This window comes from Pteropus alecto, unplaced genomic scaffold (assembly GCF_000325575.1).
Source record: "Pteropus alecto unplaced genomic scaffold, ASM32557v1 scaffold146, whole genome shotgun sequence".
Taxonomy (NCBI): domain Eukaryota; kingdom Metazoa; phylum Chordata; class Mammalia; order Chiroptera; family Pteropodidae; genus Pteropus; species Pteropus alecto.
In genome coordinates, this window is record NW_006442107.1 from 11,887,522 (window position 1) to 11,900,133 (window position 12,612).

Consider the following 12,612-nt stretch of genomic DNA (forward strand, 5'->3'; position numbering starts at 1 on the left):
GGGAATGTAAATTTGTGAACTATGCACTAAATTACTATACGTCCTCCATTGGTGTTACTACAACAATCTCCCCGTTGTGAATATCTGAGTATAATTAAGGTCATAGACTCAAGTTCCAGCAGTGAAATCATTGAGCAAAAAATTGAACATACACAGGAAGGTGCTCTGAAGAAAGGCTTGTGGTTGGGGAGGCAAAGTACTAGGGAATGGCAAGCTGAGAAGAAGCCAGGCAATTTCATTAATTGCAAAAACAGCTTCCAGTCAATGGTCGGTTTCTCAGGGAGATCTGGCTAATTTAGACAGATGATAATAATCTGTGTCACGAAGAAACCTATAATCACAATATGTTGGGACAGTCTTGAGATAAATCCATAGATAAGCTATAGTGTCTAGCAAGTAGACCCTTTTTAGTATGTAAAGGCAGAAACAAAGAGATAGGAAGACATTTTCCTAAGGGTGCCCAGCTGAGTTTGCCCTTGGATATGGGCTGTTTCCATAATGTAGGTCTAAGCCTGAGAGAAGTGAACAATAGGAAATTTTCTCTCCCCTTATGTCTTAATCACAACATAATCATATGCCATCACAGGTGGATAATCTTGTGTGTCTTCATACCTGGGGCCTGATCAACAATAGATGCCCTTTTATAATAATTAATAAATAATAAATAAGTATGAACGACTTCCTTGGAGGCTGTAAGACCCTACCAGAACTGCAGGAAAGATTATTAACATAATAGATTAGTAAGATATATCTGTTACAATTAATCATCCAATATTATATATATTACTATCATTTAAGGTCCATACTTCTTTCAGAGTTCCTTTGTTTTTACTAATGGCTTCTTCTTTTCCAAGATCCCATCTAGGACATCACATTCCATTTAACTGTCCTGTCTCCTTAGGCTCCTCTTGGATGTAAACAGTTTCTCGAACTGTCCATATTTTCATGACTTTGATAGCTTTGAGGAGTACTAGCCAGGTATTTTGCAGGATGTCCTTCATTTGGCATTTTTGTAATGTTTTTCTTGTGATTAGACTGAGAGCATGTGTTGTTTTTTTGTTTTTTGTTTTTTGTTTATTTTAAGAAAGCACATAGAAGTCAAGTGCCATTATGATCACATCATATTAAAGTATATACTATGAACATTAGTTATGGCTGTTGATATTGATCTTAATCACATAGCTGATATAGTTTATCAGGTTTCTCTGCTATAAATTCATTTTTTTCTACCTTTCCATACTTTACTCTTTGGAAGGAAGTTAATATGTACAGTCCACACTTAAGAAGTGAAGATTTATGCTCCCTTCATTAAGGGCATAGTATCTACATGAATTATTTGGAATTCTTCTGCAAGGGAGATTTATAGCTTCTCCCATCAATAATTTATTTATCCATTCAATCATTTATTTATATAATTATGGAATGTGGACATTTATTTTTTACTTTGAATTATAATTCAATATTATTTTATTTTGTTTCTCAACTTTTCCCAGCTGTGGCTACTGGGGGCTCTTTCGATTTGCTCCTATGTCCCTTAGACATAATGCTATCATTTTTTTTTTTAAGTACTTCCTTGCTTTCTGGTATGACAAGATGTTCCAATCTCATCTTAATATATCTGCTTTCTCACTCCTAGAATGAGCCATCCTTCTAGGAGCCCTAGAGAATGGTATTAGAAACCAGGACCTGGACACTAGGTGTGCCTGTCACTACCATGGTGTTGTTGCTTCTCGGCCTTTCATGTGACAGAGCATAAAAATATATGCAAACCCACACATATAAACATTTCTATAAATTTATCTCTATGCAACCATCTATATAAACACAAATTCATACTGATGACTCCAACTCTAATCCATTACCAAAGGCTCTTTTTGTATTAATTGATGTGCTATGATTTTTTTGCTTTAGCCTGTTGCTGTGGTAGATTCTATTTATATTCAGATGGCATCCATGTCTAGAATAAATCTAACCTGGTTGTGGTATATAATTTTCAAATAAATTATTGAATTCAATTTGCAGTATTTTTAAGGGTTTTTGCATTTATATTCTTGACGGGTAATGTCTGTAGTTTCCCTTTCTTGTAATGTCTTTGTCTGGTTTTCCTGTTGGGGTAATGCTGACCTCACAGAATGAGTTATGGAGCATTCCTTCTGCTTCTATTTTCTAGAATAGATTGTTAATAATTGGTATTTCTTCTTTAAAGATTTATTAGAATTCACCAGTGAAACCATCTGGGCATGGCGCTTTCTCATTTGGAAGGTTACTAATATTGAATCAATATCTTTAATAGATATAAGACTTCTCAGATTGTCCATTTCTGCTTGTTTGAGTTTTGATAGGTGATGCCTTACAAAAAATTAGTCTACTTCATATAAGCTATCAAATTTCTTGGGCAAAGGGTTGTTCCTAATATTACTTTATTATCCTTTTTGTCTGTGCAATCAGTAGTGGCAATGCCTCTTTCATTTCTTCTGTTAATAATTTGTGACTTCTCTCTTTTTAATTTTGTTAACCTGGATAGATATTCACTAAAAAGTTTTATCTTTCCAAAGAATCAGCTTTTGGTTTCACCAATTTCCTGTATAGTTTCTGATTTAACATCATTGCTTTCTGTTCTACTTTGCAATATTTTTTTTTCTTCTGCTTGCTGTATGCTTAAATTGTTCTCAAGATTCTTAAAGTGAAAGAAGCTTAGATTATTAAATTCAAGTCTTTTTCTTTTCTAGTATGTGCATTTAATGTTATAAATTTCCAAGCACTGCTTTCTATGAATTCCACAAATTCTGTAGACTGCATTTTCCTTTAGTCCAAAATATCTTTTAATTTCTCCAGAGACTCCTCTATCCATGTGTGTCCTTTAGAAATGTGTTATTCAATCTTCAAATATTTGGGGATTTCCAGCTATCTTTCTGTTATTGATTCCTAATTTATTTCCATTGTGATCTGAGAACAAATTTTGTATGATCTGTTCTTGTTTAAAGTTTAGGTGTGTTTTATGGTAAAAGATGTGCTCTCTACTAGTGAATGTTCCATGTGAGTCTGAGAAGAATGTTCTGTTATATGGAATAATCTGTAAATGTCAATTAAATAAGTTGACTAATAGTGCAGATTAAAAATTAGATAAATTTCTTCCTACTTGATTTACCAATTACTTTTTAAAAAGTACAGAAACCTCTAGCTAAAATAGTGGGTTTCTATATTTCTCCTGAGAGTAATATCAATTTTCGCCTCATGTATTTTGAAGCTATGTTGTTACATGCATACACATTAAGAATTGTTATATCTTCTTAGATACTTCTTTTATCAATTTGTATGTCCATTATTATCTCTGATAATTTCCCTTGTTCTGAAATCGGCTGTCAGACTTCTATACTAGTCTAGCTTTCTTTTGCTTAAACAGTAATCTGTGTCTTTATACAGAAAATGAATTTCTTATAGACAAAATATAGTTGGGTCTTGCTTTTTTTTAGCCCACTAAATGGTCTCCAATTTTTTTTTTTAATTGGTGGATTTAAACCATTCACAGTGACAGTGGTTATTGATATACTTAGATTTATACCTAATGCTTACAACTGTTTCTCTTCATTGTACTTGTTCTTTTTCCCTTCCTTTTCCTCTACATTTTTCTTTTTGTGCTTTTGAGAATTCTTTTTTTTTTTTTTTCATTTTCTCACCCCTCTTAGAATATCAGTTGTGCTTATTTTTTTTATTTTTATTCTTTTAGTGACTGCCTTGGAGTTTGAAATATACATTTGCAGCTAATCTAAGTCTACTCTCAAATAATACTATATTGCTCCTGGGTAGTAATATACTTTAGAATAAAGAATTCCAATCCCTTATAAAATAGCTGCCATTATTTCACTTATCCTTATGTTAAAATAAAATACATTGGTACTATTACTTTAAATAAGCCTTTTTTTTTTTTGTAACAAGTAGAACTTAAGTGTTCTCACACACTAAAAAAAGATAAATACATGAGGCAATGAATGTGTTGATTAACTGGATAGGAAAAATAAAATAAGAAAGTATTTTTTTCTATTATTAGATCAACTAAATGTAAAACAATAAGAGATTTCATTTTACCTTTATTTCTTCTCCAATTTTTACGTAGATCCAAGTGTCTGATCTATATGATTTTCCTTATCTATCTTCTTTTTAACATTTCATACAGAGCATGTCAGCTGGCGATTAACTCTTAGTTTTTGTTTGAGAAAATCTTTATTTCTCTTTCATTTTTTAAGGGTACTTTTCTGAATATAGAATTCTAAGTTGGTAATTTTTTTTTAATGCTTTAAATATTTTACTCTCTTCTTGTTAGTTGATTTCTAAAAAAAAAGCAATGGTTTTGTTTGCCTTTTTTCATCTGTAGACAAGGTGATTTTTCAATATTTTCTTTGTCTTTGGTCTTTTACAGTTTGAGTGTTATCTGCCTAGGTGTATCTTTTTTTGTTCTTTATCTTTCTTGATTATCTGTGAATATCCTGAATCTGTGGTTTGGTTTATGTCATTAATTTTAGAAAGTTCTCAGCAATTATTACATCATATATTTCTCCTACTTTGTTCCTTCTTTCTTCCCCTTCTAAGATAACAATTATATGTCTGAAACTGTCACACAGTTCTTGTATGTTCTATTCATTCTTTTTTTTTATTATTTTTTCATTTTAGTTTGAGAAGCTTTTATTGACATATCTTCAAGTTCTTTGATTCTTTATGCAGCTATACCCAGGTTATTTAACGAGTCCATCAAAGGTATTCTATATTTCTGTTGCAGTGTTTTTGATATTCGACATTTCCTTTTGATTATTTCTTAGAGTTTTCATCTCTCTGCCTTTAATACCCATTTGTTTTCCATGTTGGCTAATTTTCAATTAGAGCCTTTAACATAAAACTCAGAGACATTTTAGATTCCATGTCTGATAATTTCAACATCTTTGTCATATCTAATTGGAAGATCATATCTGATCTTCCTTTGTTTCTTAAGATGGTACTTCTTTACTGCCTATGGCATGCCTGCTGAATTTTTATTGGAAAAAAAGACATGAAATATTGGATAACAGGAACTGAGTTAAATAGGTGTGAGCTTTTATATTAATCTGGCTAAGAACTGAGCTGTGTCTAATGTTATCTGTACTTGTAGGTGTTAGGGGATTCAAATTCCTTTAGTGTCCTTGATTTGTTTTCTTTGTTATCTTTGTATATTCATAAAACCTCCATCTTAGTTGAGTCTGAGCCTTGCAATCACATAGCTAAAATTCACTGTGAAGTCCTGTTAACATGGTAATAAGGAACAGGGGAGAAAGACATTCTATAATCTTATGATTAAATCTGTCTGTTAGTGGACCTCTGTGCCTTGGCTTCAATTTTCACAAGTGTTTCTTTCTTCCTCCTTTAGGTGACACCAGAAGGTTATATGAAGCTGTAGTTGGGTAAATGAACTTCCTGCCTATGCAAGATAAGTCTCTGATAAAGTATTTTTCACCAGAAAGTATGTGTTTGTTACGGAGAGTATACTGAGTATATTTCAAAATGATTACTTTTCCTCGTCTTCTGCAAAAAAAAACATGAGATAATCTTTCTTGATTCTTCACCATAACTTGGTGAGATACGGGGAAGTAAAACCCACAAAACTGTGGGAACCTCCTATGTCTGCAGCACCCAGGAGTTTCTCACTCTTAAACTAGTACACACTCAGCCTTCAGCAATTCCTCTAAATTACCTTTTAAATGTTCCTACGAGTTTATGTCTCCAGTGGTTTCTGCATCAGGTAAGCTGATCTCAACTACTTCTCTGTACTTATCTGTCTCTTCAGGTTTTGGTGTGGCAGTCTGCCTTGAAACTTCGATTCTCTGTTGGCTCCAAAAAAAAAAGTCATTAATTTATGGTTTATTCACCTTTTTTCTTGTTGTAAGGATAACTTCCAAGATCTTTATATGTCAGACTTGAAATAATACATATAGTTTCAATCTCGCCTCTTAGCAGAATATGATTATACAACAAAAAGGCTGCTTCACAAATAATTTGGACCAAGCAAATGTTTTAAATTATGATTCTTAAAAAATTAGATATAGACACTCGACTAGTTGGTTTAATATCATTATTAATTTTTATGATGTTAGAAGTTAGTATGGGTGACAATTTTCTGTGAATATTTTTCTATAAGCCTTGAACAATTATAAATTTGGTATAAAACTTCAGAGAAAAAGAAAAGAATCTCATTTGAATATATTTGGCAAAATACATAGTGGAAGTGTGGCTATAATTTAATGATACCCATATATCATTAATTTCTTTCTTGTTTATAAATTGGCTCTAGTGGAAATGTGCAATAATAAATTCTAGAAATGTCTTGATTGATCTAGAATCGCTGGCATAAGTATTCAATTCCCAGAGGGACTGACAGTGCTTATTTGAATGGAGACGTTGGCCATATTCACACTTGTAAAGCTAAACAAAGTCACTTGAAAACTAAAGAGGTTGATTCACTGTCAGTTTACATTTAGTCTCAAAATTATTAGCTCTCCAAATTATTAATTTTACCATTTTAAAATAATATTTACCTCCAGGTGTCATTAGTATTTTTTAAAAGAACAGTATTTGCGTGTCATTTTTCTTTATTTCTTTTAATACCTGAAATAAGCCTTAATTTAATAATTTCTTGCTATTGTTTATCAACAATCTCAAGTATTCAACTAATACATTGATACAAAAAAGCTATCCCTATCCCAGTAGAGGTAAATTATCTGTGTTTTGTCTTTTATCAAGATCAGAAGTTACAGCCATTCATCATCTGATACTTTGCTCTTGTAATAGATGGTTTATAAGTGGCATCTCCCCAAAGTTTGTGAAGTTCAATCTGCACTTCTCTTCATGTATATTTTATAGAGGACAATATTTATATTTTTTGAAAATGGAATTTGCCATATTGAAATAAGAATAAAATGAGTTAAATTCTTCCCAAATAATCTCTTAGGGACACCAACCAAAACTGGCTATTTAAAAAACTCAAAATAATCAAACACAAGAGGAGAGGAGAATTGTTCAGGAAAGGCCACATCACCCAATTTCCTTTCTCCATTATGTGACAAATTTGAACCTTTGCTCACATTTTAGAGTATCTGAGCTTGATTTTATTAATAGAGATTGAATAAATTTCTATAGGTGTATATGAAAAACAGCATTGAAGATGTAAAATTACATAAACATGATCAAATTTCAAGCCAGAAAGTTAAAACCCAATATAAACATATCATGCTATGGGACGTGAACCTCTACTTAGTATGGACTACCTCTGTCAGTCTCATAAATATCAAAATTGTGAAGATACTGGGTTGTCTATTTTCTCTTCTCAGGGTTTAGAAAATCAGATCCTTTAGAAACACATTTATGGCCCTCCACCAGAAAATCTTATAATGGTGAATTCTCCAAGATGCAAGTAAATGATGAGAGCTTTTGGGTGCCTGTCAATATCTTTTTTTGCTGCTTTGACAGAGTAACACATGTAAACAGCAATAAATGTCACATGTACAAGATGGTACATGGCTACAATAGTAGTCATATATATCACGTATATTGCAGTTTCCCAGAAACAGCATAGGTTTGGCCTGGAAAAATCACAGTGAAGACAGTGTCATTTGGGTACCTAAAATCTATATTAAATGGTGGCAAATAAAGGACAATGACAGATAAATATAATTGCGATCAACTCTCCATTGTGTGAAAAACCATTCCATCTAGGCATCTTAAAGTATATAGGAGCAAAGGAATACAAAGAGGCAGGAAGAATAGAGCCTCATGGACTGAACAGACTTGAAAGTGCTCCTCACACTTTCCCCCTTTTGCCTTCATAACTATTCAATGACTTAGCTGCCACTGGAATTATTCTTCTTTAAAAGTTGAGAAATGTAAGGCACAGATGTAACACTATTCTTTAGTTTGCTACAGGGATTGATCTCAATTTCTCTTTACTTCTAGCTCAAAGTTCTTTCTGTATAAAAGAAATTAAAACAGGAGTTTGTTTTTTTTTTCAATGGACTCTGAGAGTTGACTCTGGATATTGTAATGATCACTGCTGATTTCCCACCAGTATGCATTCTCTCCTTTCTGCTTCCTATCAGAAATCCAGTGACATTAAGGAATCTTTTCCTCATGTTTACAACCTTAACTCATGTTGACTGAGGGGATGCTGATCTCAACCCAGCCCCAGGAGTAGGCTATTATTTGTCTAAGCACAGCATCTTAATACTATATTTCATGCTATATTTTGGTGTAGAAATGGGCATGTGAACCACTTACTATCCAAAAAATAAGGTTTTGGGATGCTTTAGAGAATGTATTTCCTTTCTCTTAAGAGAAATGACTGGGGAGTATGGTTTTCTTTCTCTTACAGGATGTGCTTTTGGCAGAAATATTGAAAACATGAAAGAAGACTAAGTGAATATATAGAATGGAGAATTGCTGAGGCAAATTCATATAGAAACAGGTTGGAGTTCTGACTGTATGTGATCTGAAGATTCTCCACTTCTAGACATGTGATGTAAAAATGCATTATTCCTTATTCCTTAGAGCCCATTTTAGACAGGTTTCTATAACTTGTATTAAAAAATCTATCAGAAGGTTCAGAGGAATTATGCTAGCTGATAAAATGTGTACTATATCAGAAAGATTGTTTAAATACAAGTTATCTGATATAATAACAGCATTTTGTTTCTAAGAGCACATGTCGAACTTTAAATGCAAAGGGATGTTTAATTAAACACAAACACATTTTATCGACCAGCATAATTTCTCTAAAAATTAAGTCTTTTATCCAGCCTCTTAGTTCACCGTTTCCTTCACACTAAATCATATCTCTTCCCTTTTATACTTCAAAATCTTCATCTGTGGAAAAATATTCCACACCAATCTATTCATCCTATGTTGGCTATTTTTAAAATGTCAGTATATACTCATATTCCAAGACTATACTTTCACAATTCCATGTAGCTGTTATCAGTTTTGTACTTATTTATCTGTGTTTTTAATCTGTGTTGGTGTTTCCTCTTCCATTCCACTGTAAGCTCCTCTTAAAAACCTAGACAGACTTAAGGCTGCCATTTCATTTCCCTTGACACTTAGCAATAGACTAAATGTAGAGGGCTTTTAGTCAATTTCTCTTGATAATAAAGGATATAAAACATTCCTATAGTTACCTGGGTGAAGCAATTATGAAGTTCTTTGGTTTTCTGCTTCATAGATTCAATTCACTTGTTATCATAAAATCTGAATTGAGTAGACCCAAAAGAAACATTGGCCTAATATTCCCAAAATATGAATGGCATGGAATGGAAAGCAAAGACTAACAGGAGTGGCTGTTTGTCACAAAATTATGTCTTACTTTCATTTCATATCACTTGTATGTTTTTCCTGGCATAACTGCCTAGGCTGATCCAGTCCCGATTTTGTGTCCTTGGGCCTGATGTCCCTCCTAACAGACAGTTCACCTTTGCTATTCAATTTGAGACCATCATCTCCTGACATAGTGCTGTCCTATGAAGGCTCACCTTGTTCCTTCTGGGTCCACATCCTGTTAATCATCACCAACCTAATAACAGTGATGTTAATGCTGCAGCCATAATACTCTCATCTCCCTCCCCAGGACTTTTGGGCTGTTCAGACAGCTAATGTCTTGTTAAAACTTTTTTACTTATTAATTTTATCTGTGACAGAACCTGATTAGCTTCTGAATTGCTCCATGCCTATTTTTAGTCTGCCATGCTTCTATCCTTCACAGACAGTTTAATCCCAAAGTATTAATTCGTCTCTATATAATGCTGACTTGTCTTTCTACGGGTATCCTAAATCTTCTTGTTTTCACTCAAGGTCCATCCACCTTGCTTTAACCTGTATTCCTTGCCCATTGCTTTCAATGATTCACCTCTCTCAAGAGGGAGAGAACTCCTTGTTTGGAAGCCAAGGGAAAGCCTGAGGCCCATCACTAAACTATTATCAACACATACAAGGAAGAATATGAGATTGTAAATATCCAGAATCAACAAGGACTCTGTAAACATATAGCCTTACTATTACACGAGACATTGTTGAGATGCTTTTTTCTGTATTTTAGGTGCTCATAAATCCTGTTTGTAGAGGGAAATTGGTAATATACATGAATTCGATGCAAGATAGTTTGGAATAAACAGCCTTTGGAATAAACTAGCTATAACAAAGAGACAAAATGTGTGGTTCATATACTCAGTGCTATGTATAGAGAGAAAAACGACAGAGAGAAATGATGGTTAGAGTTTTTGTAGAAGGCATCGATAGAGGGTTCAGACCAGTGTTATGCTTTGAATAACTGCTAGAATACTGAAAAGAAATAAACAGTGAGGAATATAATCAGGATGGGGAGAACATTATGATAGAGCAATCTGATAATGTAATTAAAATAGCATGAGCTTGGGTTGTTAAGTATAACAGAAGAGTAATCAGCTGAATAGAGGTACAGAGTAAAAGTTATATATGTGTTTTGGATTGCACTGAATTTTAGGTTGAACGTCTAGATATATTCTAATAGAACAGGGAAAACTGGTTGACAAAATCGGTTAGATATAAATGTTGGGCACCCAAACCATTCAGATGTTGTTAATGAGCTCCAAAGAAACTTCTCTACTTAAAACCTGACCAGAAAGTGTATGGAAATCTACAAATAAAAGTGCATACCATCCCTTGACCAGTATTTGTGGACTTAATGTCAAGAGTTTTTAAATCAATTCCATTATGTACATCTTATTTATTACATTATATTGGCTATTCTGACCAACAGTTTCATTTCTCCATTACTGATCTATCCTACACACACTATTTCATCTTGATTCCAACTATAACCTTGGTTCTACTCCTGGCCTCATTTCTGTCACCTGATGACTAGATACATTCATGTACAAACCTCAGGTGACTTTTTATCCCTGGCAGCAATACTTGAAGATGCTAAGTTGTTGGAGGTAGCAACAGGCCCAGGAAGGCACCTAAAACTCTAAGAATAGGAACTATTCAATCTGATTTAAGGAACTGTGGCTCCAAAAATGGGAGACAAATCCTTATGACTTTCAGTTTTCCAACCATTTAGTTCTTATTGCAGAGGCAGTTGCAGGAAGGAAAACTGTAGGCTCATCTCTCTGGCCAATGGATTGAGAAAGAATGCAGAAAGTAACTGGATTGAAGAGAATAGAGATTTCAAAACAGCATTTCCCTAAAGTGTTGATTGATGACCTGGGCTCACTTATGAGTGGTACATGTAAGGATTTGTCTCTAAACATACACAAGACCTTGAAGAGTAAGCTATACATTAGTAAACTGCCCGGGTTCCAGACTGGCCACTAAGTGGAACACATACTAGAAGCATCCACTGCAAAGGCTTTAAAAACTAACTTAGCATTAATTGTAACTACAGTTCACAAAAGGCAAGCTGGAATTTGTGGGCTTAATTAACCTAATGATATATTCCCTGCTTTAAGAAAATAAAGTAAATCGACACTCTGTTTAGGATTTAAAAACCAACAATCTCATAACATAATAATCAAAATGACAAAGTATAACCCAAAATCACTTGACAGTCAAAAAACCATGAAAAGATCAACTTGCAAGGGAATAGACCATCAAGGAATGCCTGCCTCAAGATAACAGAGATGCTGGAATTATCAAAGACTTTTAGTCAGCTATTATAACCATGTTCTATGAAGCAAGATGAACACTGTTTAAATATGGAAAGACAGAAATTATTGGCAAAGAAATGAATAATATAAAAAATAATCAAATTGAAATTTAGAACTAAAAAGTACAAGAGCCAAAATTTAGGGGAAAAAGTACTAGGTGATGGACTCAAAATGATTATGGATACTAATTACAACAGATTAAAAATATTAATGAACTTGATAAAAGATCAGCAGATATCTAATTTTAACAGAGAAAAAATATTGAGAACAAATAATTTTTTTTAGCAATCTGCAGAGCAATATCAAAAAATCTAATTTGTGTTATTGGAATGCCATAAGGAGAAGAAAATGATATATAGGAAACAAATTAAAGAAATTAAACCTGAAAATTCCCAAATTCAGAAAGGTATATATCCACAGATTCATGAAGTTCAAGGAACAGAACAAACACCAACAATAAAAAAAATCAATGCCCATATACATCATAAAATGATGAATAGTAAAGACAAAGGGAATTCTTGAAAGCAGCCAAAGAAAATAACATTAATTATTCAAACAGTTATAGACTTCCCCTTCACAAATCACAGAGGCAAAGGGAAATAGAATATTTTTAAATTACTAAAATAGCTATCAGTGCGGAATTCTTTATTCAGCAAAAAATATCCTTCAGGTATAAAGACAAAATAAAGAAATTTTCAGGTGAAGGAAAACTAAAAAAAAATCTGTCACTAGCAGACCTGCTCTCAAGAATGGCTGAAGGAAGATCTTAAGATAAAAGGCCTATGATACCATCAGGAAATTAGGAACAACATAAGTAAAAGAAGGGATAACAAATAGAAAAATACCGATTTTTTTTATATACTAGACTGTTCTTCACATATATAATAGATTTCCATATCTCTCTATAAATTTTACATAT